The sequence below is a fragment of the Mytilus edulis genome, chromosome 6 (assembly GCF_963676685.1).
Source record: "Mytilus edulis chromosome 6, xbMytEdul2.2, whole genome shotgun sequence".
Classification (NCBI taxonomy): domain Eukaryota; kingdom Metazoa; phylum Mollusca; class Bivalvia; order Mytilida; family Mytilidae; genus Mytilus; species Mytilus edulis.
In genome coordinates, this window is record NC_092349.1 from 41811621 (window position 1) to 41833720 (window position 22100).

Here is a 22100-nt window from a genome sequence, read left to right on the forward strand (position 1 = left end):
GTACTTCCTTGTGAAGTCAGACTTCAGTCAAAGCGCAAATTAACGATTGTAAACTGAAAATTTCGTGTTTTTTCCTAATTTGACAAATTTACCGGTAAAGTTATATTCGTTCGTTACGACTTGTAGTGACTTAGGAATTCGTCTGTCGACCTTTTTATAACAGTTTTATCAAGGTAAATATGAACATGCCGCGGGACAAAATAAAATGAAGGTCCCGGGAAAATGAAAATAAGAGGACAGGTGAAGGAGCTAGAAGAAGATATATAGGAACACACAGAGAAAATTATAAAAAGGAATGTCTACAACACCCGGTATTCCCAGGCGGTCACCCATCCAAGTACTAACCGAGCTCGACGCTGCTTAACTGCGGTGATCGGACGAGAACCGGTGTTTTCAGCGTGATATGGTCGTAGACACTAAGGTGAGCAAAATAAAGGAATATAAAGCTAAGAAACGCGGGAAGTATATATATGGAATCATCACTTTGATATTGAAATAGAAACTGTTTTCGACATGAGATTTTTATACAGAAAACTTATGAAACGGATGAAATTTATACAGATATGAGATCAATCGATGAAATACAGTTTGCCATTTGTAGTTTCTGTCCTCCATAATTTCAATTTTCAAGTTCACTAGAAAGTTGATTTCAAGGATATGTGCGAATTTACAGAAACGACGTCCACGAATTACATGGGTATTAAAATGCACAACTACATACGCCTCCGTGGCCCAATGGATAAGGCACCGGCCTCCTAAGCCGGGGATTGCGGGTTCGAGTCCCGTCGGAGGTAGACAATTTTTACTAGCGTTACAACATATTCTGCCTAAATGCACTTTTTCACAAAGATCCGTTGAAAAAAATGCTGTTATTGTAGCTACATAACGGCATTTGAAATTAATTTTGTGCTTCGAAAGACTTACCAAACATGCAGCCATAACCTTTCAGCGTCCTCGAATTCACCCTAGCGTCGCTATGACAATATTCGACAATGGAGAGGATCGACGTACTTCCTTGTGAAGTCAGACTTCAGTCAAAGCGCAAATTAACGATTGTAAACTGAAAATTTCGTGTTTTTTCCTAATTTGACAAATTTACCGGTAAAGTTATATTCGTTCGTTACGACTTGTAGTGACTTAGGAATTCGTCTGTCGACCTTTTTATAACAGTTTTATCAAGGTAAATATGAACATGCCGCGGGACAAAATAAAATGAAGGTCCCGGGAAAATGAAAATAAGAGGACAGGTGAAGGAGCTAGAAGAAGATATATAGGAACACACAGAGAAAATTATAAAAAGGAATGTCTACAACACCCGGTATTCCCAGGCGGTCACCCATCCAAGTACTAACCGAGCTCGACGCTGCTTAACTGCGGTGATCGGACGAGAACCGGTGTTTTCAGCGTGATATGGTCGTAGACACTAAGGTGAGCAAAATAAAGGAATATAAAGCTAAGAAACGCGGGAAGTATATATATGGAATCATCACTTTGATATTGAAATAGAAACTGTTTTCGACATGAGATTTTTATACAGAAAACTTATGAAACGGATGAAATTTATACAGATATGAGATCAATCGATGAAATACAGTTTGCCATTTGTAGTTTCTGTCCTCCATAATTTCAATTTTCAAGTTCACTAGAAAGTTGATTTCAAGGATATGTGCGAATTTACAGAAACGACGTCCACGAATTACATGGGTATTAAAATGCACAACTACATACGCCTCCGTGGCCCAATGGATAAGGCACCGGCCTCCTAAGCCGGGGATTGCGGGTTCGAGTCCCGTCGGAGGTAGACAATTTTTACTAGCGTTACAACATATTCTGCCTAAATGCACTTTTTCACAAAGATCCGTTGAAAAAAATGCTGTTATTGTAGCTACATAACGGCATTTGAAATTAATTTTGTGCTTCGAAAGACTTACCAAACATGCAGCCATAACCTTTCAGCGTCCTCGAATTCACCCTAGCGTCGCTATGACAATATTCGACAATGGAGAGGATCGACGTACTTCCTTGTGAAGTCAGACTTCAGTCAAAGCGCAAATTAACGATTGTAAACTGAAAATTTCGTGTTTTTTCCTAATTTGACAAATTTACCGGTAAAGTTATATTCGTTCGTTACGACTTGTAGTGACTTAGGAATTCGTCTGTCGACCTTTTTATAACAGTTTTATCAAGGTAAATATGAACATGCCGCGGGACAAAATAAAATGAAGGTCCCGGGAAAATGAAAATAAGAGGACAGGTGAAGGAGCTAGAAGAAGATATATAGGAACACACAGAGAAAATTATAAAAAGGAATGTCTACAACACCCGGTATTCCCAGGCGGTCACCCATCCAAGTACTAACCGAGCTCGACGCTGCTTAACTGCGGTGATCGGACGAGAACCGGTGTTTTCAGCGTGATATGGTCGTAGACACTAAGGTGAGCAAAATAAAGGAATATAAAGCTAAGAAACGCGGGAAGTATATATATGGAATCATCACTTTGATATTGAAATAGAAACTGTTTTCGACATGAGATTTTTATACAGAAAACTTATGAAACGGATGAAATTTATACAGATATGAGATCAATCGATGAAATACAGTTTGCCATTTGTAGTTTCTGTCCTCCATAATTTCAATTTTCAAGTTCACTAGAAAGTTGATTTCAAGGATATGTGCGAATTTACAGAAACGACGTCCACGAATTACATGGGTATTAAAATGCACAACTACATACGCCTCCGTGGCCCAATGGATAAGGCACCGGCCTCCTAAGCCGGGGATTGCGGGTTCGAGTCCCGTCGGAGGTAGACAATTTTTACTAGCGTTACAACATATTCTGCCTAAATGCACTTTTTCACAAAGATCCGTTGAAAAAAATGCTGTTATTGTAGCTACATAACGGCATTTGAAATTAATTTTGTGCTTCGAAAGACTTACCAAACATGCAGCCATAACCTTTCAGCGTCCTCGAATTCACCCTAGCGTCGCTATGACAATATTCGACAATGGAGAGGATCGACGTACTTCCTTGTGAAGTCAGACTTCAGTCAAAGCGCAAATTAACGATTGTAAACTGAAAATTTCGTGTTTTTTCCTAATTTGACAAATTTACCGGTAAAGTTATATTCGTTCGTTACGACTTGTAGTGACTTAGGAATTCGTCTGTCGACCTTTTTATAACAGTTTTATCAAGGTAAATATGAACATGCCGCGGGACAAAATAAAATGAAGGTCCCGGGAAAATGAAAATAAGAGGACAGGTGAAGGAGCTAGAAGAAGATATATAGGAACACACAGAGAAAATTATAAAAAGGAATGTCTACAACACCCGGTATTCCCAGGCGGTCACCCATCCAAGTACTAACCGAGCTCGACGCTGCTTAACTGCGGTGATCGGACGAGAACCGGTGTTTTCAGCGTGATATGGTCGTAGACACTAAGGTGAGCAAAATAAAGGAATATAAAGCTAAGAAACGCGGGAAGTATATATATGGAATCATCACTTTGATATTGAAATAGAAACTGTTTTCGACATGAGATTTTTATACAGAAAACTTATGAAACGGATGAAATTTATACAGATATGAGATCAATCGATGAAATACAGTTTGCCATTTGTAGTTTCTGTCCTCCATAATTTCAATTTTCAAGTTCACTAGAAAGTTGATTTCAAGGATATGTGCGAATTTACAGAAACGACGTCCACGAATTACATGGGTATTAAAATGCACAACTACATACGCCTCCGTGGCCCAATGGATAAGGCACCGGCCTCCTAAGCCGGGGATTGCGGGTTCGAGTCCCGTCGGAGGTAGACAATTTTTACTAGCGTTACAACATATTCTGCCTAAATGCACTTTTTCACAAAGATCCGTTGAAAAAAATGCTGTTATTGTAGCTACATAACGGCATTTGAAATTAATTTTGTGCTTCGAAAGACTTACCAAACATGCAGCCATAACCTTTCAGCGTCCTCGAATTCACCCTAGCGTCGCTATGACAATATTCGACAATGGAGAGGATCGACGTACTTCCTTGTGAAGTCAGACTTCAGTCAAAGCGCAAATTAACGATTGTAAACTGAAAATTTCGTGTTTTTTCCTAATTTGACAAATTTACCGGTAAAGTTATATTCGTTCGTTACGACTTGTAGTGACTTAGGAATTCGTCTGTCGACCTTTTTATAACAGTTTTATCAAGGTAAATATGAACATGCCGCGGGACAAAATAAAATGAAGGTCCCGGGAAAATGAAAATAAGAGGACAGGTGAAGGAGCTAGAAGAAGATATATAGGAACACACAGAGAAAATTATAAAAAGGAATGTCTACAACACCCGGTATTCCCAGGCGGTCACCCATCCAAGTACTAACCGAGCTCGACGCTGCTTAACTGCGGTGATCGGACGAGAACCGGTGTTTTCAGCGTGATATGGTCGTAGACACTAAGGTGAGCAAAATAAAGGAATATAAAGCTAAGAAACGCGGGAAGTATATATATGGAATCATCACTTTGATATTGAAATAGAAACTGTTTTCGACATGAGATTTTTATACAGAAAACTTATGAAACGGATGAAATTTATACAGATATGAGATCAATCGATGAAATACAGTTTGCCATTTGTAGTTTCTGTCCTCCATAATTTCAATTTTCAAGTTCACTAGAAAGTTGATTTCAAGGATATGTGCGAATTTACAGAAACGACGTCCACGAATTACATGGGTATTAAAATGCACAACTACATACGCCTCCGTGGCCCAATGGATAAGGCACCGGCCTCCTAAGCCGGGGATTGCGGGTTCGAGTCCCGTCGGAGGTAGACAATTTTTACTAGCGTTACAACATATTCTGCCTAAATGCACTTTTTCACAAAGATCCGTTGAAAAAAATGCTGTTATTGTAGCTACATAACGGCATTTGAAATTAATTTTGTGCTTCGAAAGACTTACCAAACATGCAGCCATAACCTTTCAGCGTCCTCGAATTCACCCTAGCGTCGCTATGACAATATTCGACAATGGAGAGGATCGACGTACTTCCTTGTGAAGTCAGACTTCAGTCAAAGCGCAAATTAACGATTGTAAACTGAAAATTTCGTGTTTTTTCCTAATTTGACAAATTTACCGGTAAAGTTATATTCGTTCGTTACGACTTGTAGTGACTTAGGAATTCGTCTGTCGACCTTTTTATAACAGTTTTATCAAGGTAAATATGAACATGCCGCGGGACAAAATAAAATGAAGGTCCCGGGAAAATGAAAATAAGAGGACAGGTGAAGGAGCTAGAAGAAGATATATAGGAACACACAGAGAAAATTATAAAAAGGAATGTCTACAACACCCGGTATTCCCAGGCGGTCACCCATCCAAGTACTAACCGAGCTCGACGCTGCTTAACTGCGGTGATCGGACGAGAACCGGTGTTTTCAGCGTGATATGGTCGTAGACACTAAGGTGAGCAAAATAAAGGAATATAAAGCTAAGAAACGCGGGAAGTATATATATGGAATCATCACTTTGATATTGAAATAGAAACTGTTTTCGACATGAGATTTTTATACAGAAAACTTATGAAACGGATGAAATTTATACAGATATGAGATCAATCGATGAAATACAGTTTGCCATTTGTAGTTTCTGTCCTCCATAATTTCAATTTTCAAGTTCACTAGAAAGTTGATTTCAAGGATATGTGCGAATTTACAGAAACGACGTCCACGAATTACATGGGTATTAAAATGCACAACTACATACGCCTCCGTGGCCCAATGGATAAGGCACCGGCCTCCTAAGCCGGGGATTGCGGGTTCGAGTCCCGTCGGAGGTAGACAATTTTTACTAGCGTTACAACATATTCTGCCTAAATGCACTTTTTCACAAAGATCCGTTGAAAAAAATGCTGTTATTGTAGCTACATAACGGCATTTGAAATTAATTTTGTGCTTCGAAAGACTTACCAAACATGCAGCCATAACCTTTCAGCGTCCTCGAATTCACCCTAGCGTCGCTATGACAATATTCGACAATGGAGAGGATCGACGTACTTCCTTGTGAAGTCAGACTTCAGTCAAAGCGCAAATTAACGATTGTAAACTGAAAATTTCGTGTTTTTTCCTAATTTGACAAATTTACCGGTAAAGTTATATTCGTTCGTTACGACTTGTAGTGACTTAGGAATTCGTCTGTCGACCTTTTTATAACAGTTTTATCAAGGTAAATATGAACATGCCGCGGGACAAAATAAAATGAAGGTCCCGGGAAAATGAAAATAAGAGGACAGGTGAAGGAGCTAGAAGAAGATATATAGGAACACACAGAGAAAATTATAAAAAGGAATGTCTACAACACCCGGTATTCCCAGGCGGTCACCCATCCAAGTACTAACCGAGCTCGACGCTGCTTAACTGCGGTGATCGGACGAGAACCGGTGTTTTCAGCGTGATATGGTCGTAGACACTAAGGTGAGCAAAATAAAGGAATATAAAGCTAAGAAACGCGGGAAGTATATATATGGAATCATCACTTTGATATTGAAATAGAAACTGTTTTCGACATGAGATTTTTATACAGAAAACTTATGAAACGGATGAAATTTATACAGATATGAGATCAATCGATGAAATACAGTTTGCCATTTGTAGTTTCTGTCCTCCATAATTTCAATTTTCAAGTTCACTAGAAAGTTGATTTCAAGGATATGTGCGAATTTACAGAAACGACGTCCACGAATTACATGGGTATTAAAATGCACAACTACATACGCCTCCGTGGCCCAATGGATAAGGCACCGGCCTCCTAAGCCGGGGATTGCGGGTTCGAGTCCCGTCGGAGGTAGACAATTTTTACTAGCGTTACAACATATTCTGCCTAAATGCACTTTTTCACAAAGATCCGTTGAAAAAAATGCTGTTATTGTAGCTACATAACGGCATTTGAAATTAATTTTGTGCTTCGAAAGACTTACCAAACATGCAGCCATAACCTTTCAGCGTCCTCGAATTCACCCTAGCGTCGCTATGACAATATTCGACAATGGAGAGGATCGACGTACTTCCTTGTGAAGTCAGACTTCAGTCAAAGCGCAAATTAACGATTGTAAACTGAAAATTTCGTGTTTTTTCCTAATTTGACAAATTTACCGGTAAAGTTATATTCGTTCGTTACGACTTGTAGTGACTTAGGAATTCGTCTGTCGACCTTTTTATAACAGTTTTATCAAGGTAAATATGAACATGCCGCGGGACAAAATAAAATGAAGGTCCCGGGAAAATGAAAATAAGAGGACAGGTGAAGGAGCTAGAAGAAGATATATAGGAACACACAGAGAAAATTATAAAAAGGAATGTCTACAACACCCGGTATTCCCAGGCGGTCACCCATCCAAGTACTAACCGAGCTCGACGCTGCTTAACTGCGGTGATCGGACGAGAACCGGTGTTTTCAGCGTGATATGGTCGTAGACACTAAGGTGAGCAAAATAAAGGAATATAAAGCTAAGAAACGCGGGAAGTATATATATGGAATCATCACTTTGATATTGAAATAGAAACTGTTTTCGACATGAGATTTTTATACAGAAAACTTATGAAACGGATGAAATTTATACAGATATGAGATCAATCGATGAAATACAGTTTGCCATTTGTAGTTTCTGTCCTCCATAATTTCAATTTTCAAGTTCACTAGAAAGTTGATTTCAAGGATATGTGCGAATTTACAGAAACGACGTCCACGAATTACATGGGTATTAAAATGCACAACTACATACGCCTCCGTGGCCCAATGGATAAGGCACCGGCCTCCTAAGCCGGGGATTGCGGGTTCGAGTCCCGTCGGAGGTAGACAATTTTTACTAGCGTTACAACATATTCTGCCTAAATGCACTTTTTCACAAAGATCCGTTGAAAAAAATGCTGTTATTGTAGCTACATAACGGCATTTGAAATTAATTTTGTGCTTCGAAAGACTTACCAAACATGCAGCCATAACCTTTCAGCGTCCTCGAATTCACCCTAGCGTCGCTATGACAATATTCGACAATGGAGAGGATCGACGTACTTCCTTGTGAAGTCAGACTTCAGTCAAAGCGCAAATTAACGATTGTAAACTGAAAATTTCGTGTTTTTTCCTAATTTGACAAATTTACCGGTAAAGTTATATTCGTTCGTTACGACTTGTAGTGACTTAGGAATTCGTCTGTCGACCTTTTTATAACAGTTTTATCAAGGTAAATATGAACATGCCGCGGGACAAAATAAAATGAAGGTCCCGGGAAAATGAAAATAAGAGGACAGGTGAAGGAGCTAGAAGAAGATATATAGGAACACACAGAGAAAATTATAAAAAGGAATGTCTACAACACCCGGTATTCCCAGGCGGTCACCCATCCAAGTACTAACCGAGCTCGACGCTGCTTAACTGCGGTGATCGGACGAGAACCGGTGTTTTCAGCGTGATATGGTCGTAGACACTAAGGTGAGCAAAATAAAGGAATATAAAGCTAAGAAACGCGGGAAGTATATATATGGAATCATCACTTTGATATTGAAATAGAAACTGTTTTCGACATGAGATTTTTATACAGAAAACTTATGAAACGGATGAAATTTATACAGATATGAGATCAATCGATGAAATACAGTTTGCCATTTGTAGTTTCTGTCCTCCATAATTTCAATTTTCAAGTTCACTAGAAAGTTGATTTCAAGGATATGTGCGAATTTACAGAAACGACGTCCACGAATTACATGGGTATTAAAATGCACAACTACATACGCCTCCGTGGCCCAATGGATAAGGCACCGGCCTCCTAAGCCGGGGATTGCGGGTTCGAGTCCCGTCGGAGGTAGACAATTTTTACTAGCGTTACAACATATTCTGCCTAAATGCACTTTTTCACAAAGATCCGTTGAAAAAAATGCTGTTATTGTAGCTACATAACGGCATTTGAAATTAATTTTGTGCTTCGAAAGACTTACCAAACATGCAGCCATAACCTTTCAGCGTCCTCGAATTCACCCTAGCGTCGCTATGACAATATTCGACAATGGAGAGGATCGACGTACTTCCTTGTGAAGTCAGACTTCAGTCAAAGCGCAAATTAACGATTGTAAACTGAAAATTTCGTGTTTTTTCCTAATTTGACAAATTTACCGGTAAAGTTATATTCGTTCGTTACGACTTGTAGTGACTTAGGAATTCGTCTGTCGACCTTTTTATAACAGTTTTATCAAGGTAAATATGAACATGCCGCGGGACAAAATAAAATGAAGGTCCCGGGAAAATGAAAATAAGAGGACAGGTGAAGGAGCTAGAAGAAGATATATAGGAACACACAGAGAAAATTATAAAAAGGAATGTCTACAACACCCGGTATTCCCAGGCGGTCACCCATCCAAGTACTAACCGAGCTCGACGCTGCTTAACTGCGGTGATCGGACGAGAACCGGTGTTTTCAGCGTGATATGGTCGTAGACACTAAGGTGAGCAAAATAAAGGAATATAAAGCTAAGAAACGCGGGAAGTATATATATGGAATCATCACTTTGATATTGAAATAGAAACTGTTTTCGACATGAGATTTTTATACAGAAAACTTATGAAACGGATGAAATTTATACAGATATGAGATCAATCGATGAAATACAGTTTGCCATTTGTAGTTTCTGTCCTCCATAATTTCAATTTTCAAGTTCACTAGAAAGTTGATTTCAAGGATATGTGCGAATTTACAGAAACGACGTCCACGAATTACATGGGTATTAAAATGCACAACTACATACGCCTCCGTGGCCCAATGGATAAGGCACCGGCCTCCTAAGCGGGGATTGCGGGTTCGAGTCCCGTCGGAGGTAGACAATTTTTACTAGCGTTACAACATATTCTGCCTAAATGCACTTTTTCACAAAGATCCGTTGAAAAAAATGCTGTTATTGTAGCTACATAACGGCATTTGAAATTAATTTTGTGCTTCGAAAGACTTACCAAACATGCAGCCATAACCTTTCAGCGTCCTCGAATTCACCCTAGCGTCGCTATGACAATATTCGACAATGGAGAGGATCGACGTACTTCCTTGTGAAGTCAGACTTCAGTCAAAGCGCAAATTAACGATTGTAAACTGAAAATTTCGTGTTTTTTCCTAATTTGACAAATTTACCGGTAAAGTTATATTCGTTCGTTACGACTTGTAGTGACTTAGGAATTCGTCTGTCGACCTTTTTATAACAGTTTTATCAAGGTAAATATGAACATGCCGCGGGACAAAATAAAATGAAGGTCCCGGGAAAATGAAAATAAGAGGACAGGTGAAGGAGCTAGAAGAAGATATATAGGAACACACAGAGAAAATTATAAAAAGGAATGTCTACAACACCCGGTATTCCCAGGCGGTCACCCATCCAAGTACTAACCGAGCTCGACGCTGCTTAACTGCGGTGATCGGACGAGAACCGGTGTTTTCAGCGTGATATGGTCGTAGACACTAAGGTGAGCAAAATAAAGGAATATAAAGCTAAGAAACGCGGGAAGTATATATATGGAATCATCACTTTGATATTGAAATAGAAACTGTTTTCGACATGAGATTTTTATACAGAAAACTTATGAAACGGATGAAATTTATACAGATATGAGATCAATCGATGAAATACAGTTTGCCATTTGTAGTTTCTGTCCTCCATAATTTCAATTTTCAAGTTCACTAGAAAGTTGATTTCAAGGATATGTGCGAATTTACAGAAACGACGTCCACGAATTACATGGGTATTAAAATGCACAACTACATACGCCTCCGTGGCCCAATGGATAAGGCACCGGCCTCCTAAGCCGGGGATTGCGGGTTCGAGTCCCGTCGGAGGTAGACAATTTTTACTAGCGTTACAACATATTCTGCCTAAATGCACTTTTTCACAAAGATCCGTTGAAAAAAATGCTGTTATTGTAGCTACATAACGGCATTTGAAATTAATTTTGTGCTTCGAAAGACTTACCAAACATGCAGCCATAACCTTTCAGCGTCCTCGAATTCACCCTAGCGTCGCTATGACAATATTCGACAATGGAGAGGATCGACGTACTTCCTTGTGAAGTCAGACTTCAGTCAAAGCGCAAATTAACGATTGTAAACTGAAAATTTCGTGTTTTTTCCTAATTTGACAAATTTACCGGTAAAGTTATATTCGTTCGTTACGACTTGTAGTGACTTAGGAATTCGTCTGTCGACCTTTTTATAACAGTTTTATCAAGGTAAATATGAACATGCCGCGGGACAAAATAAAATGAAGGTCCCGGGAAAATGAAAATAAGAGGACAGGTGAAGGAGCTAGAAGAAGATATATAGGAACACACAGAGAAAATTATAAAAAGGAATGTCTACAACACCCGGTATTCCCAGGCGGTCACCCATCCAAGTACTAACCGAGCTCGACGCTGCTTAACTGCGGTGATCGGACGAGAACCGGTGTTTTCAGCGTGATATGGTCGTAGACACTAAGGTGAGCAAAATAAAGGAATATAAAGCTAAGAAACGCGGGAAGTATATATATGGAATCATCACTTTGATATTGAAATAGAAACTGTTTTCGACATGAGATTTTTATACAGAAAACTTATGAAACGGATGAAATTTATACAGATATGAGATCAATCGATGAAATACAGTTTGCCATTTGTAGTTTCTGTCCTCCATAATTTCAATTTTCAAGTTCACTAGAAAGTTGATTTCAAGGATATGTGCGAATTTACAGAAACGACGTCCACGAATTACATGGGTATTAAAATGCACAACTACATACGCCTCCGTGGCCCAATGGATAAGGCACCGGCCTCCTAAGCCGGGGATTGCGGGTTCGAGTCCCGTCGGAGGTAGACAATTTTTACTAGCGTTACAACATATTCTGCCTAAATGCACTTTTTCACAAAGATCCGTTGAAAAAAATGCTGTTATTGTAGCTACATAACGGCATTTGAAATTAATTTTGTGCTTCGAAAGACTTACCAAACATGCAGCCATAACCTTTCAGCGTCCTCGAATTCACCCTAGCGTCGCTATGACAATATTCGACAATGGAGAGGATCGACGTACTTCCTTGTGAAGTCAGACTTCAGTCAAAGCGCAAATTAACGATTGTAAACTGAAAATTTCGTGTTTTTTCCTAATTTGACAAATTTACCGGTAAAGTTATATTCGTTCGTTACGACTTGTAGTGACTTAGGAATTCGTCTGTCGACCTTTTTATAACAGTTTTATCAAGGTAAATATGAACATGCCGCGGGACAAAATAAAATGAAGGTCCCGGGAAAATGAAAATAAGAGGACAGGTGAAGGAGCTAGAAGAAGATATATAGGAACACACAGAGAAAATTATAAAAAGGAATGTCTACAACACCCGGTATTCCCAGGCGGTCACCCATCCAAGTACTAACCGAGCTCGACGCTGCTTAACTGCGGTGATCGGACGAGAACCGGTGTTTTCAGCGTGATATGGTCGTAGACACTAAGGTGAGCAAAATAAAGGAATATAAAGCTAAGAAACGCGGGAAGTATATATATGGAATCATCACTTTGATATTGAAATAGAAACTGTTTTCGACATGAGATTTTTATACAGAAAACTTATGAAACGGATGAAATTTATACAGATATGAGATCAATCGATGAAATACAGTTTGCCATTTGTAGTTTCTGTCCTCCATAATTTCAATTTTCAAGTTCACTAGAAAGTTGATTTCAAGGATATGTGCGAATTTACAGAAACGACGTCCACGAATTACATGGGTATTAAAATGCACAACTACATACGCCTCCGTGGCCCAATGGATAAGGCACCGGCCTCCTAAGCCGGGGATTGCGGTTCGAGTCCCGTCGGAGGTAGACAATTTTTACTAGCGTTACAACATATTCTGCCTAAATGCACTTTTTCACAAAGATCCGTTGAAAAAAATGCTGTTATTGTAGCTACATAACGGCATTTGAAATTAATTTTGTGCTTCGAAAGACTTACCAAACATGCAGCCATAACCTTTCAGCGTCCTCGAATTCACCCTAGCGTCGCTATGACAATATTCGACAATGGAGAGGATCGACGTACTTCCTTGTGAAGTCAGACTTCAGTCAAAGCGCAAATTAACGATTGTAAACTGAAAATTTCGTGTTTTTTCCTAATTTGACAAATTTACCGGTAAAGTTATATTCGTTCGTTACGACTTGTAGTGACTTAGGAATTCGTCTGTCGACCTTTTTATAACAGTTTTATCAAGGTAAATATGAACATGCCGCGGGACAAAATAAAATGAAGGTCCCGGGAAAATGAAAATAAGAGGACAGGTGAAGGAGCTAGAAGAAGATATATAGGAACACACAGAGAAAATTATAAAAAGGAATGTCTACAACACCCGGTATTCCCAGGCGGTCACCCATCCAAGTACTAACCGAGCTCGACGCTGCTTAACTGCGGTGATCGGACGAGAACCGGTGTTTTCAGCGTGATATGGTCGTAGACACTAAGGTGAGCAAAATAAAGGAATATAAAGCTAAGAAACGCGGGAAGTATATATATGGAATCATCACTTTGATATTGAAATAGAAACTGTTTTCGACATGAGATTTTTATACAGAAAACTTATGAAACGGATGAAATTTATACAGATATGAGATCAATCGATGAAATACAGTTTGCCATTTGTAGTTTCTGTCCTCCATAATTTCAATTTTCAAGTTCACTAGAAAGTTGATTTCAAGGATATGTGCGAATTTACAGAAACGACGTCCACGAATTACATGGGTATTAAAATGCACAACTACATACGCCTCCGTGGCCCAATGGATAAGGCACCGGCCTCCTAAGCCGGGGATTGCGGGTTCGAGTCCCGTCGGAGGTAGACAATTTTTACTAGCGTTACAACATATTCTGCCTAAATGCACTTTTTCACAAAGATCCGTTGAAAAAAATGCTGTTATTGTAGCTACATAACGGCATTTGAAATTAATTTTGTGCTTCGAAAGACTTACCAAACATGCAGCCATAACCTTTCAGCGTCCTCGAATTCACCCTAGCGTCGCTATGACAATATTCGACAATGGAGAGGATCGACGTACTTCCTTGTGAAGTCAGACTTCAGTCAAAGCGCAAATTAACGATTGTAAACTGAAAATTTCGTGTTTTTTCCTAATTTGACAAATTTACCGGTAAAGTTATATTCGTTCGTTACGACTTGTAGTGACTTAGGAATTCGTCTGTCGACCTTTTTATAACAGTTTTATCAAGGTAAATATGAACATGCCGCGGGACAAAATAAAATGAAGGTCCCGGGAAAATGAAAATAAGAGGACAGGTGAAGGAGCTAGAAGAAGATATATAGGAACACACAGAGAAAATTATAAAAAGGAATGTCTACAACACCCGGTATTCCCAGGCGGTCACCCATCCAAGTACTAACCGAGCTCGACGCTGCTTAACTGCGGTGATCGGACGAGAACCGGTGTTTCAGCGTGATATGGTCGTAGACACTAAGGTGAGCAAAATAAAGGAATATAAAGCTAAGAAACGCGGGAAGTATATATATGGAATCATCACTTTGATATTGAAATAGAAACTGTTTTCGACATGAGATTTTTATACAGAAAACTTATGAAACGGATGAAATTTATACAGATATGAGATCAATCGATGAAATACAGTTTGCCATTTGTAGTTTCTGTCCTCCATAATTTCAATTTTCAAGTTCACTAGAAAGTTGATTTCAAGGATATGTGCGAATTTACAGAAACGACGTCCACGAATTACATGGGTATTAAAATGCACAACTACATACGCCTCCGTGGCCCAATGGATAAGGCACCGGCCTCCTAAGCCGGGGATTGCGGGTTCGAGTCCCGTCGGAGGTAGACAATTTTTACTAGCGTTACAACATATTCTGCCTAAATGCACTTTTTCACAAAGATCCGTTGAAAAAAATGCTGTTATTGTAGCTACATAACGGCATTTGAAATTAATTTTGTGCTTCGAAAGACTTACCAAACATGCAGCCATAACCTTTCAGCGTCCTCGAATTCACCCTAGCGTCGCTATGACAATATTCGACAATGGAGAGGATCGACGTACTTCCTTGTGAAGTCAGACTTCAGTCAAAGCGCAAATTAACGATTGTAAACTGAAAATTTCGTGTTTTTTCCTAATTTGACAAATTTACCGGTAAAGTTATATTCGTTCGTTACGACTTGTAGTGACTTAGGAATTCGTCTGTCGACCTTTTTATAACAGTTTTATCAAGGTAAATATGAACATGCCGCGGGACAAAATAAAATGAAGGTCCCGGGAAAATGAAAATAAGAGGACAGGTGAAGGAGCTAGAAGAAGATATATAGGAACACACAGAGAAAATTATAAAAAGGAATGTCTACAACACCCGGTATTCCCAGGCGGTCACCCATCCAAGTACTAACCGAGCTCGACGCTGCTTAACTGCGGTGATCGGACGAGAACCGGTGTTTTCAGCGTGATATGGTCGTAGACACTAAGGTGAGCAAAATAAAGGAATATAAAGCTAAGAAACGCGGGAAGTATATATATGGAATCATCACTTTGATATTGAAATAGAAACTGTTTTCGACATGAGATTTTTATACAGAAAACTTATGAAACGGATGAAATTTATACAGATATGAGATCAATCGATGAAATACAGTTTGCCATTTGTAGTTTCTGTCCTCCATAATTTCAATTTTCAAGTTCACTAGAAAGTTGATTTCAAGGATATGTGCGAATTTACAGAAACGACGTCCACGAATTACATGGGTATTAAAATGCACAACTACATACGCCTCCGTGGCCCAATGGATAAGGCACCGGCCTCCTAAGCCGGGGATTGCGGGTTCGAGTCCCGTCGGAGGTAGACAATTTTTACTAGCGTTACAACATATTCTGCCTAAATGCACTTTTTCACAAAGATCCGTTGAAAAAAATGCTGTTATTGTAGCTACATAACGGCATTTGAAATTAATTTTGTGCTTCGAAAGACTTACCAAACATGCAGCCATAACCTTTCAGCGTCCTCGAATTCACCCTAGCGTCGCTATGACAATATTCGACAATGGAGAGGATCGACGTACTTCCTTGTGAAGTCAGACTTCAGTCAAAGCGCAAATTAACGATTGTAAACTGAAAATTTCGTGTTTTTTCCTAATTTGACAAATTTACCGGTAAAGTTATATTCGTTCGTTACGACTTGTAGTGACTTAGGAATTCGTCTGTCGACCTTTTTATAACAGTTTTATCAAGGTAAATATGAACATGCCGCGGGACAAAATAAAATGAAGGTCCCGGGAAAATGAAAATAAGAGGACAGGTGAAGGAGCTAGAAGAAGATATATAGGAACACACAGAGAAAATTATAAAAAGGAATGTCTACAACACCCGGTATTCCCAGGCGGTCACCCATCCAAGTACTAACCGAGCTCGACGCTGCTTAACTGCGGTGATCGGACGAGAACCGGTGTTTTCAGCGTGATATGGTCGTAGACACTAAGGTGAGCAAAATAAAGGAATATAAAGCTAAGAAACGCGGGAAGTATATATATGGAATCATCACTTTGATATTGAAATAGAAACTGTTTTCGACATGAGATTTTTATACAGAAAACTTATGAAACGGATGAAATTTATACAGATATGAGATCAATCGATGAAATACAGTTTGCCATTTGTAGTTTCTGTCCTCCATAATTTCAATTTTCAAGTTCACTAGAAAGTTGATTTCAAGGATATGTGCGAATTTACAGAAACGACGTCCACGAATTACATGGGTATTAAAATGCACAACTACATACGCCTCCGTGGCCCAATGGATAAGGCACCGGCCTCCTAAGCCGGGGATTGCGGGTTCGAGTCCCGTCGGAGGTAGACAATTTTTACTAGCGTTACAACATATTCTGCCTAAATGCACTTTTTCACAAAGATCCGTTGAAAAAAATGCTGTTATTGTAGCTACATAACGGCATTTGAAATTAATTTTGTGCTTCGAAAGACTTACCAAACATGCAGCCATAACCTTTCAGCGTCCTCGAATTCACCCTAGCGTCGCTATGACAATATTCGACAATGGAGAGGATCGACGTACTTCCTTGTGAAGTCAGACTTCAGTCAAAGCGCAAATTAACGATTGTAAACTGAAAATTTCGTGTTTTTTCCTAATTTGACAAATTTACCGGTAAAGTTATATTCGTTCGTTACGACTTGTAGTGACTTAGGAATTCGTCTGTCGACCTTTTTATAACAGTTTTATCAAGGTAAATATGAACATGCCGCGGGACAAAATAAAATGAAGGTCCCGGGAAAATGAAAATAAGAGGACAGGTGAAGGAGCTAGAAGAAGATATATAGGAACACACAGAGAAAATTATAAAAAGGAATGTCTACAACACCCGGTATTCCCAGGCGGTCACCCATCCAAGTACTAACCGAGCTCGACGCTGCTTAACTGCGGTGATCGGACGAGAACCGGTGTTTTCAGCGTGATATGGTCGTAGACACTAAGGTGAGCAAAATAAAGGAATATAAAGCTAAGAAACGCGGGAAGTATATATATGGAATCATCACTTTGATATTGAAATAGAAACTGTTTTCGACATGAGATTTTTATACAGAAAACTTATGAAACGGATGAAATTTATACAGATATGAGATCAATCGATGAAATACAGTTTGCCATTTGTAGTTTCTGTCCTCCATAATTTCAATTTTCAAGTTCACTAGAAAGTTGATTTCAAGGATATGTGCGAATTTACAGAAACGACGTCCACGAATTACATGGGTATTAAAATGCACAACTACATACGCCTCCGTGGCCCAATGGATAAGGCACCGGCCTCCTAAGCCGGGGATTGCGGGTTCGAGTCCCGTCGGAGGTAGACAATTTTTACTAGCGTTACAACATATTCTGCCTAAATGCACTTTTTCACAAAGATCCGTTGAAAAAAATGCTGTTATTGTAGCTACATAACGGCATTTGAAATTAATTTTGTGCTTCGAAAGACTTACCAAACATGCAGCCATAACCTTTCAGCGTCCTCGAATTCACCCTAGCGTCGCTATGACAATATTCGACAATGGAGAGGATCGACGTACTTCCTTGTGAAGTCAGACTTCAGTCAAAGCGCAAATTAACGATTGTAAACTGAAAATTTCGTGTTTTTTCCTAATTTGACAAATTTACCGGTAAAGTTATATTCGTTCGTTACGACTTGTAGTGACTTAGGAATTCGTCTGTCGACCTTTTTATAACAGTTTTATCAAGGTAAATATGAACATGCCGCGGGACAAAATAAAATGAAGGTCCCGGGAAAATGAAAATAAGAGGACAGGTGAAGGAGCTAGAAGAAGATATATAGGAACACACAGAGAAAATTATAAAAAGGAATGTCTACAACACCCGGTATTCCCAGGCGGTCACCCATCCAAGTACTAACCGAGCTCGACGCTGCTTAACTGCGGTGATCGGACGAGAACCGGTGTTTTCAGCGTGATATGGTCGTAGACACTAAGGTGAGCAAAATAAAGGAATATAAAGCTAAGAAACGCGGGAAGTATATATATGGAATCATCACTTTGATATTGAAATAGAAACTGTTTTCGACATGAGATTTTTATACAGAAAACTTATGAAACGGATGAAATTTATACAGATATGAGATCAATCGATGAAATACAGTTTGCCATTTGTAGTTTCTGTCCTCCATAATTTCAATTTTCAAGTTCACTAGAAAGTTGATTTCAAGGATATGTGCGAATTTACAGAAACGACGTCCACGAATTACATGGGTATTAAAATGCACAACTACATACGCCTCCGTGGCCCAATGGATAAGGCACCGGCCTCCTAAGCCGGGGATTGCGGGTTCGAGTCCCGTCGGAGGTAGACAATTTTTACTAGCGTTACAACATATTCTGCCTAAATGCACTTTTTCACAAAGATCCGTTGAAAAAAATGCTGTTATTGTAGCTACATAACGGCATTTGAAATTAATTTTGTGCTTCGAAAGACTTACCAAACATGCAGCCATAACCTTTCAGCGTCCTCGAATTCACCCTAGCGTCGCTATGACAATATTCGACAATGGAGAGGATCGACGTACTTCCTTGTGAAGTCAGACTTCAGTCAAAGCGCAAATTAACGATTGTAAACTGAAAATTTCGTGTTTTTTCCTAATTTGACAAATTTACCGGTAAAGTTATATTCGTTCGTTACGACTTGTAGTGACTTAGGAATTCGTCTGTCGACCTTTTTATAACAGTTTTATCAAGGTAAATATGAACATGCCGCGGGACAAAATAAAATGAAGGTCCCGGGAAAATGAAAATAAGAGGACAGGTGAAGGAGCTAGAAGAAGATATATAGGAACACACAGAGAAAATTATAAAAAGGAATGTCTACAACACCCGGTATTCCCAGGCGGTCACCCATCCAAGTACTAACCGAGCTCGACGCTGCTTAACTGCGGTGATCGGACGAGAACCGGTGTTTTCAGCGTGATATGGTCGTAGACACTAAGGTGAGCAAAATAAAGGAATATAAAGCTAAGAAACGCGGGAAGTATATATATGGAATCATCACTTTGATATTGAAATAGAAACTGTTTTCGACATGAGATTTTTATACAGAAAACTTATGAAACGGATGAAATTTATACAGATATGAGATCAATCGATGAAATACAGTTTGCCATTTGTAGTTTCTGTCCTCCATAATTTCAATTTTCAAGTTCACTAGAAAGTTGATTTCAAGGATATGTGCGAATTTACAGAAACGACGTCCACGAATTACATGGGTATTAAAATGCACAACTACATACGCCTCCGTGGCCCAATGGATAAGGCACCGGCCTCCTAAGCCGGGGATTGCGGGTTCGAGTCCCGTCGGAGGTAGACAATTTTTACTAGCGTTACAACATATTCTGCCTAAATGCACTTTTTCACAAAGATCCGTTGAAAAAAATGCTGTTATTGTAGCTACATAACGGCATTTGAAATTAATTTTGTGCTTCGAAAGACTTACCAAACATGCAGCCATAACCTTTCAGCGTCCTCGAATTCACCCTAGCGTCGCTATGACAATATTCGACAATGGAGAGGATCGACGTACTTCCTTGTGAAGTCAGACTTCAGTCAAAGCGCAAATTAACGATTGTAAACTGAAAATTTCGTGTTTTTTCCTAATTTGACAAATTTACCGGTAAAGTTATATTCGTTCGTTACGACTTGTAGTGACTTAGGAATTCGTCTGTCGACCTTTTTATAACAGTTTTATCAAGGTAAATATGAACATGCCGCGGGACAAAATAAAATGAAGGTCCCGGGAAAATGAAAATAAGAGGACAGGTGAAGGAGCTAGAAGAAGATATATAGGAACACACAGAGAAAATTATAAAAAGGAATGTCTACAACACCCGGTATTCCCAGGCGGTCACCCATCCAAGTACTAACCGAGCTCGACGCTGCTTAACTGCGGTGATCGGACGAGAACCGGTGTTTTCAGCGTGATATGGTCGTAGACACTAAGGTGAGCAAAATAAAGGAATATAAAGCTAAGAAACGCGGGAAGTATATATATGGAATCATCACTTTGATATTGAAATAGAAACTGTTTTCGACATGAGATTTTTATACAGAAAACTTATGAAACGGATGAAATTTATACAGATATGAGATCAATCGATGAAATACAGTTTGCCATTTGTAGTTTCTGTCCTCCATAATTTCAATTTTCAAGTTCACTAGAAAGTTGATTTCAAGGATATGTGCGAATTTACAGAAACGACGTCCACGAATTACATGGGTATTAAAATGCACAACTACATACGCCTCCGTGGCCCAATGGATAAGGCACCGGCCTCCTAAGCCGGGGATTGCGGGTTCGAGTCCCGTCGGAGGTAGACAATTTTTACTAGCGTTACAACATATTCTGCCTAAATGCACTTTTTCACAAAGATCCGTTGAAAAAAATGCTGTTATTGTAGCTACATAACGGCATTTGAAATTAATTTTGTGCTTCGAAAGACTTACCAAACATGCAGCCATAACCTTTCAGCGTCCTCGAATTCACCCTAGCGTCGCTATGACAATATTCGACAATGGAGAGGATCGACGTACTTCCTTGTGAAGTCAGACTTCAGTCAAAGCGCAAATTAACGATTGTAAACTGAAAATTTCGTGTTTTTTCCTAATTTGACAAATTTACCGGTAAAGTTATATTCGTTCGTTACGACTTGTAGTGACTTAGGAATTCGTCTGTCGACCTTTTTATAACAGTTTTATCAAGGTAAATATGAACATGCCGCGGGACAAAATAAAATGAAGGTCCCGGGAAAATGAAAATAAGAGGACAGGTGAAGGAGCTAGAAGAAGATATATAGGAACACACAGAGAAAATTATAAAAAGGAATGTCTACAACACCCGGTATTCCCAGGCGGTCACCCATCCAAGTACTAACCGAGCTCGACGCTGCTTAACTGCGGTGATCGGACGAGAACCGGTGTTTTCAGCGTGATATGGTCGTAGACACTAAGGTGAGCAAAATAAAGGAATATAAAGCTAAGAAACGCGGGAAGTATATATATGGAATCATCACTTTGATATTGAAATAGAAACTGTTTTCGACATGAGATTTTTATACAGAAAACTTATGAAACGGATGAAATTTATACAGATATGAGATCAATCGATGAAATACAGTTTGCCATTTGTAGTTTCTGTCCTCCATAATTTCAATTTTCAAGTTCACTAGAAAGTTGATTTCAAGGATATGTGCGAATTTACAGAAACGACGTCCACGAATTACATGGGTATTAAAATGCACAACTACATACGCCTCCGTGGCCCAATGGATAAGGCACCGGCCTCCTAAGCCGGGGATTGCGGGTTCGAGTCCCGTCGGAGGTAGACAATTTTTACTAGCGTTACAACATATTCTGCCTAAATGCACTTTTTCACAAAGATCCGTTGAAAAAAATGCTGTTATTGTAGCTACATAACGGCATTTGAAATTAATTTTGTGCTTCGAAAGACTTACCAAACATGCAGCCATAACCTTTCAGCGTCCTC

At 39.3% G+C, this 22100-nt stretch overlaps 42 non-coding genes across 42 annotated transcripts; 20 read left to right on the forward strand and 22 right to left on the reverse strand.

The window, feature by feature from the left end:
* Positions 1–296: 296 nt before the first annotated feature.
* On the reverse strand, positions 297–415 carry LOC139529215 (5S ribosomal RNA). Its single transcript, XR_011665835.1, has one exon. It is a non-coding gene; the product is annotated as a 5S ribosomal RNA (ribosomal RNA).
* Positions 416–721: 306 nt separating this feature from the next.
* On the forward strand, positions 722–794 carry Trnar-ccu (transfer RNA arginine (anticodon CCU)). The gene has a single exon. It is a non-coding gene; the product is annotated as a tRNA-Arg (tRNA).
* Positions 795–1303: 509 nt separating this feature from the next.
* LOC139529216 (5S ribosomal RNA) lies at positions 1304–1422 on the reverse strand. Its single transcript, XR_011665836.1, has one exon. It is a non-coding gene; the product is annotated as a 5S ribosomal RNA (ribosomal RNA).
* Positions 1423–1728: 306 nt separating this feature from the next.
* On the forward strand, positions 1729–1801 carry Trnar-ccu (transfer RNA arginine (anticodon CCU)). The gene has a single exon. It is a non-coding gene; the product is annotated as a tRNA-Arg (tRNA).
* Positions 1802–2310: 509 nt separating this feature from the next.
* On the reverse strand, positions 2311–2429 carry LOC139529217 (5S ribosomal RNA). The gene has a single exon (XR_011665837.1). It is a non-coding gene; the product is annotated as a 5S ribosomal RNA (ribosomal RNA).
* Positions 2430–2735: 306 nt separating this feature from the next.
* Trnar-ccu (transfer RNA arginine (anticodon CCU)) lies at positions 2736–2808 on the forward strand. The gene has a single exon. It is a non-coding gene; the product is annotated as a tRNA-Arg (tRNA).
* Positions 2809–3317: 509 nt separating this feature from the next.
* On the reverse strand, positions 3318–3436 carry LOC139529218 (5S ribosomal RNA). The gene has a single exon (XR_011665838.1). It is a non-coding gene; the product is annotated as a 5S ribosomal RNA (ribosomal RNA).
* Positions 3437–3742: 306 nt separating this feature from the next.
* Trnar-ccu (transfer RNA arginine (anticodon CCU)) lies at positions 3743–3815 on the forward strand. Its single transcript has one exon. It is a non-coding gene; the product is annotated as a tRNA-Arg (tRNA).
* Positions 3816–4324: 509 nt separating this feature from the next.
* LOC139529220 (5S ribosomal RNA) lies at positions 4325–4443 on the reverse strand. Its single transcript, XR_011665840.1, has one exon. It is a non-coding gene; the product is annotated as a 5S ribosomal RNA (ribosomal RNA).
* A 306-nt stretch (positions 4444–4749) lies between these two features.
* On the forward strand, positions 4750–4822 carry Trnar-ccu (transfer RNA arginine (anticodon CCU)). Its single transcript has one exon. It is a non-coding gene; the product is annotated as a tRNA-Arg (tRNA).
* Positions 4823–5331: 509 nt separating this feature from the next.
* Positions 5332–5450, reverse strand: LOC139529221 (5S ribosomal RNA). The gene has a single exon (XR_011665841.1). It is a non-coding gene; the product is annotated as a 5S ribosomal RNA (ribosomal RNA).
* A 306-nt stretch (positions 5451–5756) lies between these two features.
* Trnar-ccu (transfer RNA arginine (anticodon CCU)) lies at positions 5757–5829 on the forward strand. The gene has a single exon. It is a non-coding gene; the product is annotated as a tRNA-Arg (tRNA).
* A 509-nt stretch (positions 5830–6338) lies between these two features.
* On the reverse strand, positions 6339–6457 carry LOC139529223 (5S ribosomal RNA). Its single transcript, XR_011665842.1, has one exon. It is a non-coding gene; the product is annotated as a 5S ribosomal RNA (ribosomal RNA).
* Positions 6458–6763: 306 nt separating this feature from the next.
* On the forward strand, positions 6764–6836 carry Trnar-ccu (transfer RNA arginine (anticodon CCU)). Its single transcript has one exon. It is a non-coding gene; the product is annotated as a tRNA-Arg (tRNA).
* A 509-nt stretch (positions 6837–7345) lies between these two features.
* Positions 7346–7464, reverse strand: LOC139529224 (5S ribosomal RNA). The gene has a single exon (XR_011665843.1). It is a non-coding gene; the product is annotated as a 5S ribosomal RNA (ribosomal RNA).
* Positions 7465–7770: 306 nt separating this feature from the next.
* Positions 7771–7843, forward strand: Trnar-ccu (transfer RNA arginine (anticodon CCU)). Its single transcript has one exon. It is a non-coding gene; the product is annotated as a tRNA-Arg (tRNA).
* A 509-nt stretch (positions 7844–8352) lies between these two features.
* Positions 8353–8471, reverse strand: LOC139529225 (5S ribosomal RNA). Its single transcript, XR_011665844.1, has one exon. It is a non-coding gene; the product is annotated as a 5S ribosomal RNA (ribosomal RNA).
* A 306-nt stretch (positions 8472–8777) lies between these two features.
* Trnar-ccu (transfer RNA arginine (anticodon CCU)) lies at positions 8778–8850 on the forward strand. Its single transcript has one exon. It is a non-coding gene; the product is annotated as a tRNA-Arg (tRNA).
* Positions 8851–9359: 509 nt separating this feature from the next.
* LOC139529143 (5S ribosomal RNA) lies at positions 9360–9478 on the reverse strand. The gene has a single exon (XR_011665767.1). It is a non-coding gene; the product is annotated as a 5S ribosomal RNA (ribosomal RNA).
* Positions 9479–10365: 887 nt separating this feature from the next.
* Positions 10366–10484, reverse strand: LOC139529144 (5S ribosomal RNA). The gene has a single exon (XR_011665768.1). It is a non-coding gene; the product is annotated as a 5S ribosomal RNA (ribosomal RNA).
* A 306-nt stretch (positions 10485–10790) lies between these two features.
* Positions 10791–10863, forward strand: Trnar-ccu (transfer RNA arginine (anticodon CCU)). The gene has a single exon. It is a non-coding gene; the product is annotated as a tRNA-Arg (tRNA).
* Positions 10864–11372: 509 nt separating this feature from the next.
* On the reverse strand, positions 11373–11491 carry LOC139529145 (5S ribosomal RNA). Its single transcript, XR_011665769.1, has one exon. It is a non-coding gene; the product is annotated as a 5S ribosomal RNA (ribosomal RNA).
* Positions 11492–11797: 306 nt separating this feature from the next.
* Positions 11798–11870, forward strand: Trnar-ccu (transfer RNA arginine (anticodon CCU)). The gene has a single exon. It is a non-coding gene; the product is annotated as a tRNA-Arg (tRNA).
* Positions 11871–12379: 509 nt separating this feature from the next.
* LOC139529146 (5S ribosomal RNA) lies at positions 12380–12498 on the reverse strand. Its single transcript, XR_011665770.1, has one exon. It is a non-coding gene; the product is annotated as a 5S ribosomal RNA (ribosomal RNA).
* An 887-nt stretch (positions 12499–13385) lies between these two features.
* On the reverse strand, positions 13386–13504 carry LOC139529147 (5S ribosomal RNA). Its single transcript, XR_011665771.1, has one exon. It is a non-coding gene; the product is annotated as a 5S ribosomal RNA (ribosomal RNA).
* A 306-nt stretch (positions 13505–13810) lies between these two features.
* On the forward strand, positions 13811–13883 carry Trnar-ccu (transfer RNA arginine (anticodon CCU)). The gene has a single exon. It is a non-coding gene; the product is annotated as a tRNA-Arg (tRNA).
* A 509-nt stretch (positions 13884–14392) lies between these two features.
* On the reverse strand, positions 14393–14510 carry LOC139529168 (5S ribosomal RNA). Its single transcript, XR_011665791.1, has one exon. It is a non-coding gene; the product is annotated as a 5S ribosomal RNA (ribosomal RNA).
* Positions 14511–14816: 306 nt separating this feature from the next.
* Positions 14817–14889, forward strand: Trnar-ccu (transfer RNA arginine (anticodon CCU)). The gene has a single exon. It is a non-coding gene; the product is annotated as a tRNA-Arg (tRNA).
* A 509-nt stretch (positions 14890–15398) lies between these two features.
* On the reverse strand, positions 15399–15517 carry LOC139529149 (5S ribosomal RNA). The gene has a single exon (XR_011665773.1). It is a non-coding gene; the product is annotated as a 5S ribosomal RNA (ribosomal RNA).
* Positions 15518–15823: 306 nt separating this feature from the next.
* Trnar-ccu (transfer RNA arginine (anticodon CCU)) lies at positions 15824–15896 on the forward strand. Its single transcript has one exon. It is a non-coding gene; the product is annotated as a tRNA-Arg (tRNA).
* A 509-nt stretch (positions 15897–16405) lies between these two features.
* Positions 16406–16524, reverse strand: LOC139529150 (5S ribosomal RNA). The gene has a single exon (XR_011665774.1). It is a non-coding gene; the product is annotated as a 5S ribosomal RNA (ribosomal RNA).
* A 306-nt stretch (positions 16525–16830) lies between these two features.
* On the forward strand, positions 16831–16903 carry Trnar-ccu (transfer RNA arginine (anticodon CCU)). Its single transcript has one exon. It is a non-coding gene; the product is annotated as a tRNA-Arg (tRNA).
* Positions 16904–17412: 509 nt separating this feature from the next.
* Positions 17413–17531, reverse strand: LOC139529151 (5S ribosomal RNA). Its single transcript, XR_011665775.1, has one exon. It is a non-coding gene; the product is annotated as a 5S ribosomal RNA (ribosomal RNA).
* A 306-nt stretch (positions 17532–17837) lies between these two features.
* Trnar-ccu (transfer RNA arginine (anticodon CCU)) lies at positions 17838–17910 on the forward strand. Its single transcript has one exon. It is a non-coding gene; the product is annotated as a tRNA-Arg (tRNA).
* Positions 17911–18419: 509 nt separating this feature from the next.
* LOC139529152 (5S ribosomal RNA) lies at positions 18420–18538 on the reverse strand. Its single transcript, XR_011665776.1, has one exon. It is a non-coding gene; the product is annotated as a 5S ribosomal RNA (ribosomal RNA).
* A 306-nt stretch (positions 18539–18844) lies between these two features.
* Positions 18845–18917, forward strand: Trnar-ccu (transfer RNA arginine (anticodon CCU)). The gene has a single exon. It is a non-coding gene; the product is annotated as a tRNA-Arg (tRNA).
* A 509-nt stretch (positions 18918–19426) lies between these two features.
* Positions 19427–19545, reverse strand: LOC139529154 (5S ribosomal RNA). Its single transcript, XR_011665777.1, has one exon. It is a non-coding gene; the product is annotated as a 5S ribosomal RNA (ribosomal RNA).
* A 306-nt stretch (positions 19546–19851) lies between these two features.
* Positions 19852–19924, forward strand: Trnar-ccu (transfer RNA arginine (anticodon CCU)). Its single transcript has one exon. It is a non-coding gene; the product is annotated as a tRNA-Arg (tRNA).
* A 509-nt stretch (positions 19925–20433) lies between these two features.
* On the reverse strand, positions 20434–20552 carry LOC139529155 (5S ribosomal RNA). Its single transcript, XR_011665778.1, has one exon. It is a non-coding gene; the product is annotated as a 5S ribosomal RNA (ribosomal RNA).
* A 306-nt stretch (positions 20553–20858) lies between these two features.
* Trnar-ccu (transfer RNA arginine (anticodon CCU)) lies at positions 20859–20931 on the forward strand. The gene has a single exon. It is a non-coding gene; the product is annotated as a tRNA-Arg (tRNA).
* A 509-nt stretch (positions 20932–21440) lies between these two features.
* Positions 21441–21559, reverse strand: LOC139529156 (5S ribosomal RNA). Its single transcript, XR_011665779.1, has one exon. It is a non-coding gene; the product is annotated as a 5S ribosomal RNA (ribosomal RNA).
* A 306-nt stretch (positions 21560–21865) lies between these two features.
* Trnar-ccu (transfer RNA arginine (anticodon CCU)) lies at positions 21866–21938 on the forward strand. Its single transcript has one exon. It is a non-coding gene; the product is annotated as a tRNA-Arg (tRNA).
* The last annotated feature ends 162 nt before the right edge of the window (positions 21939–22100 follow it).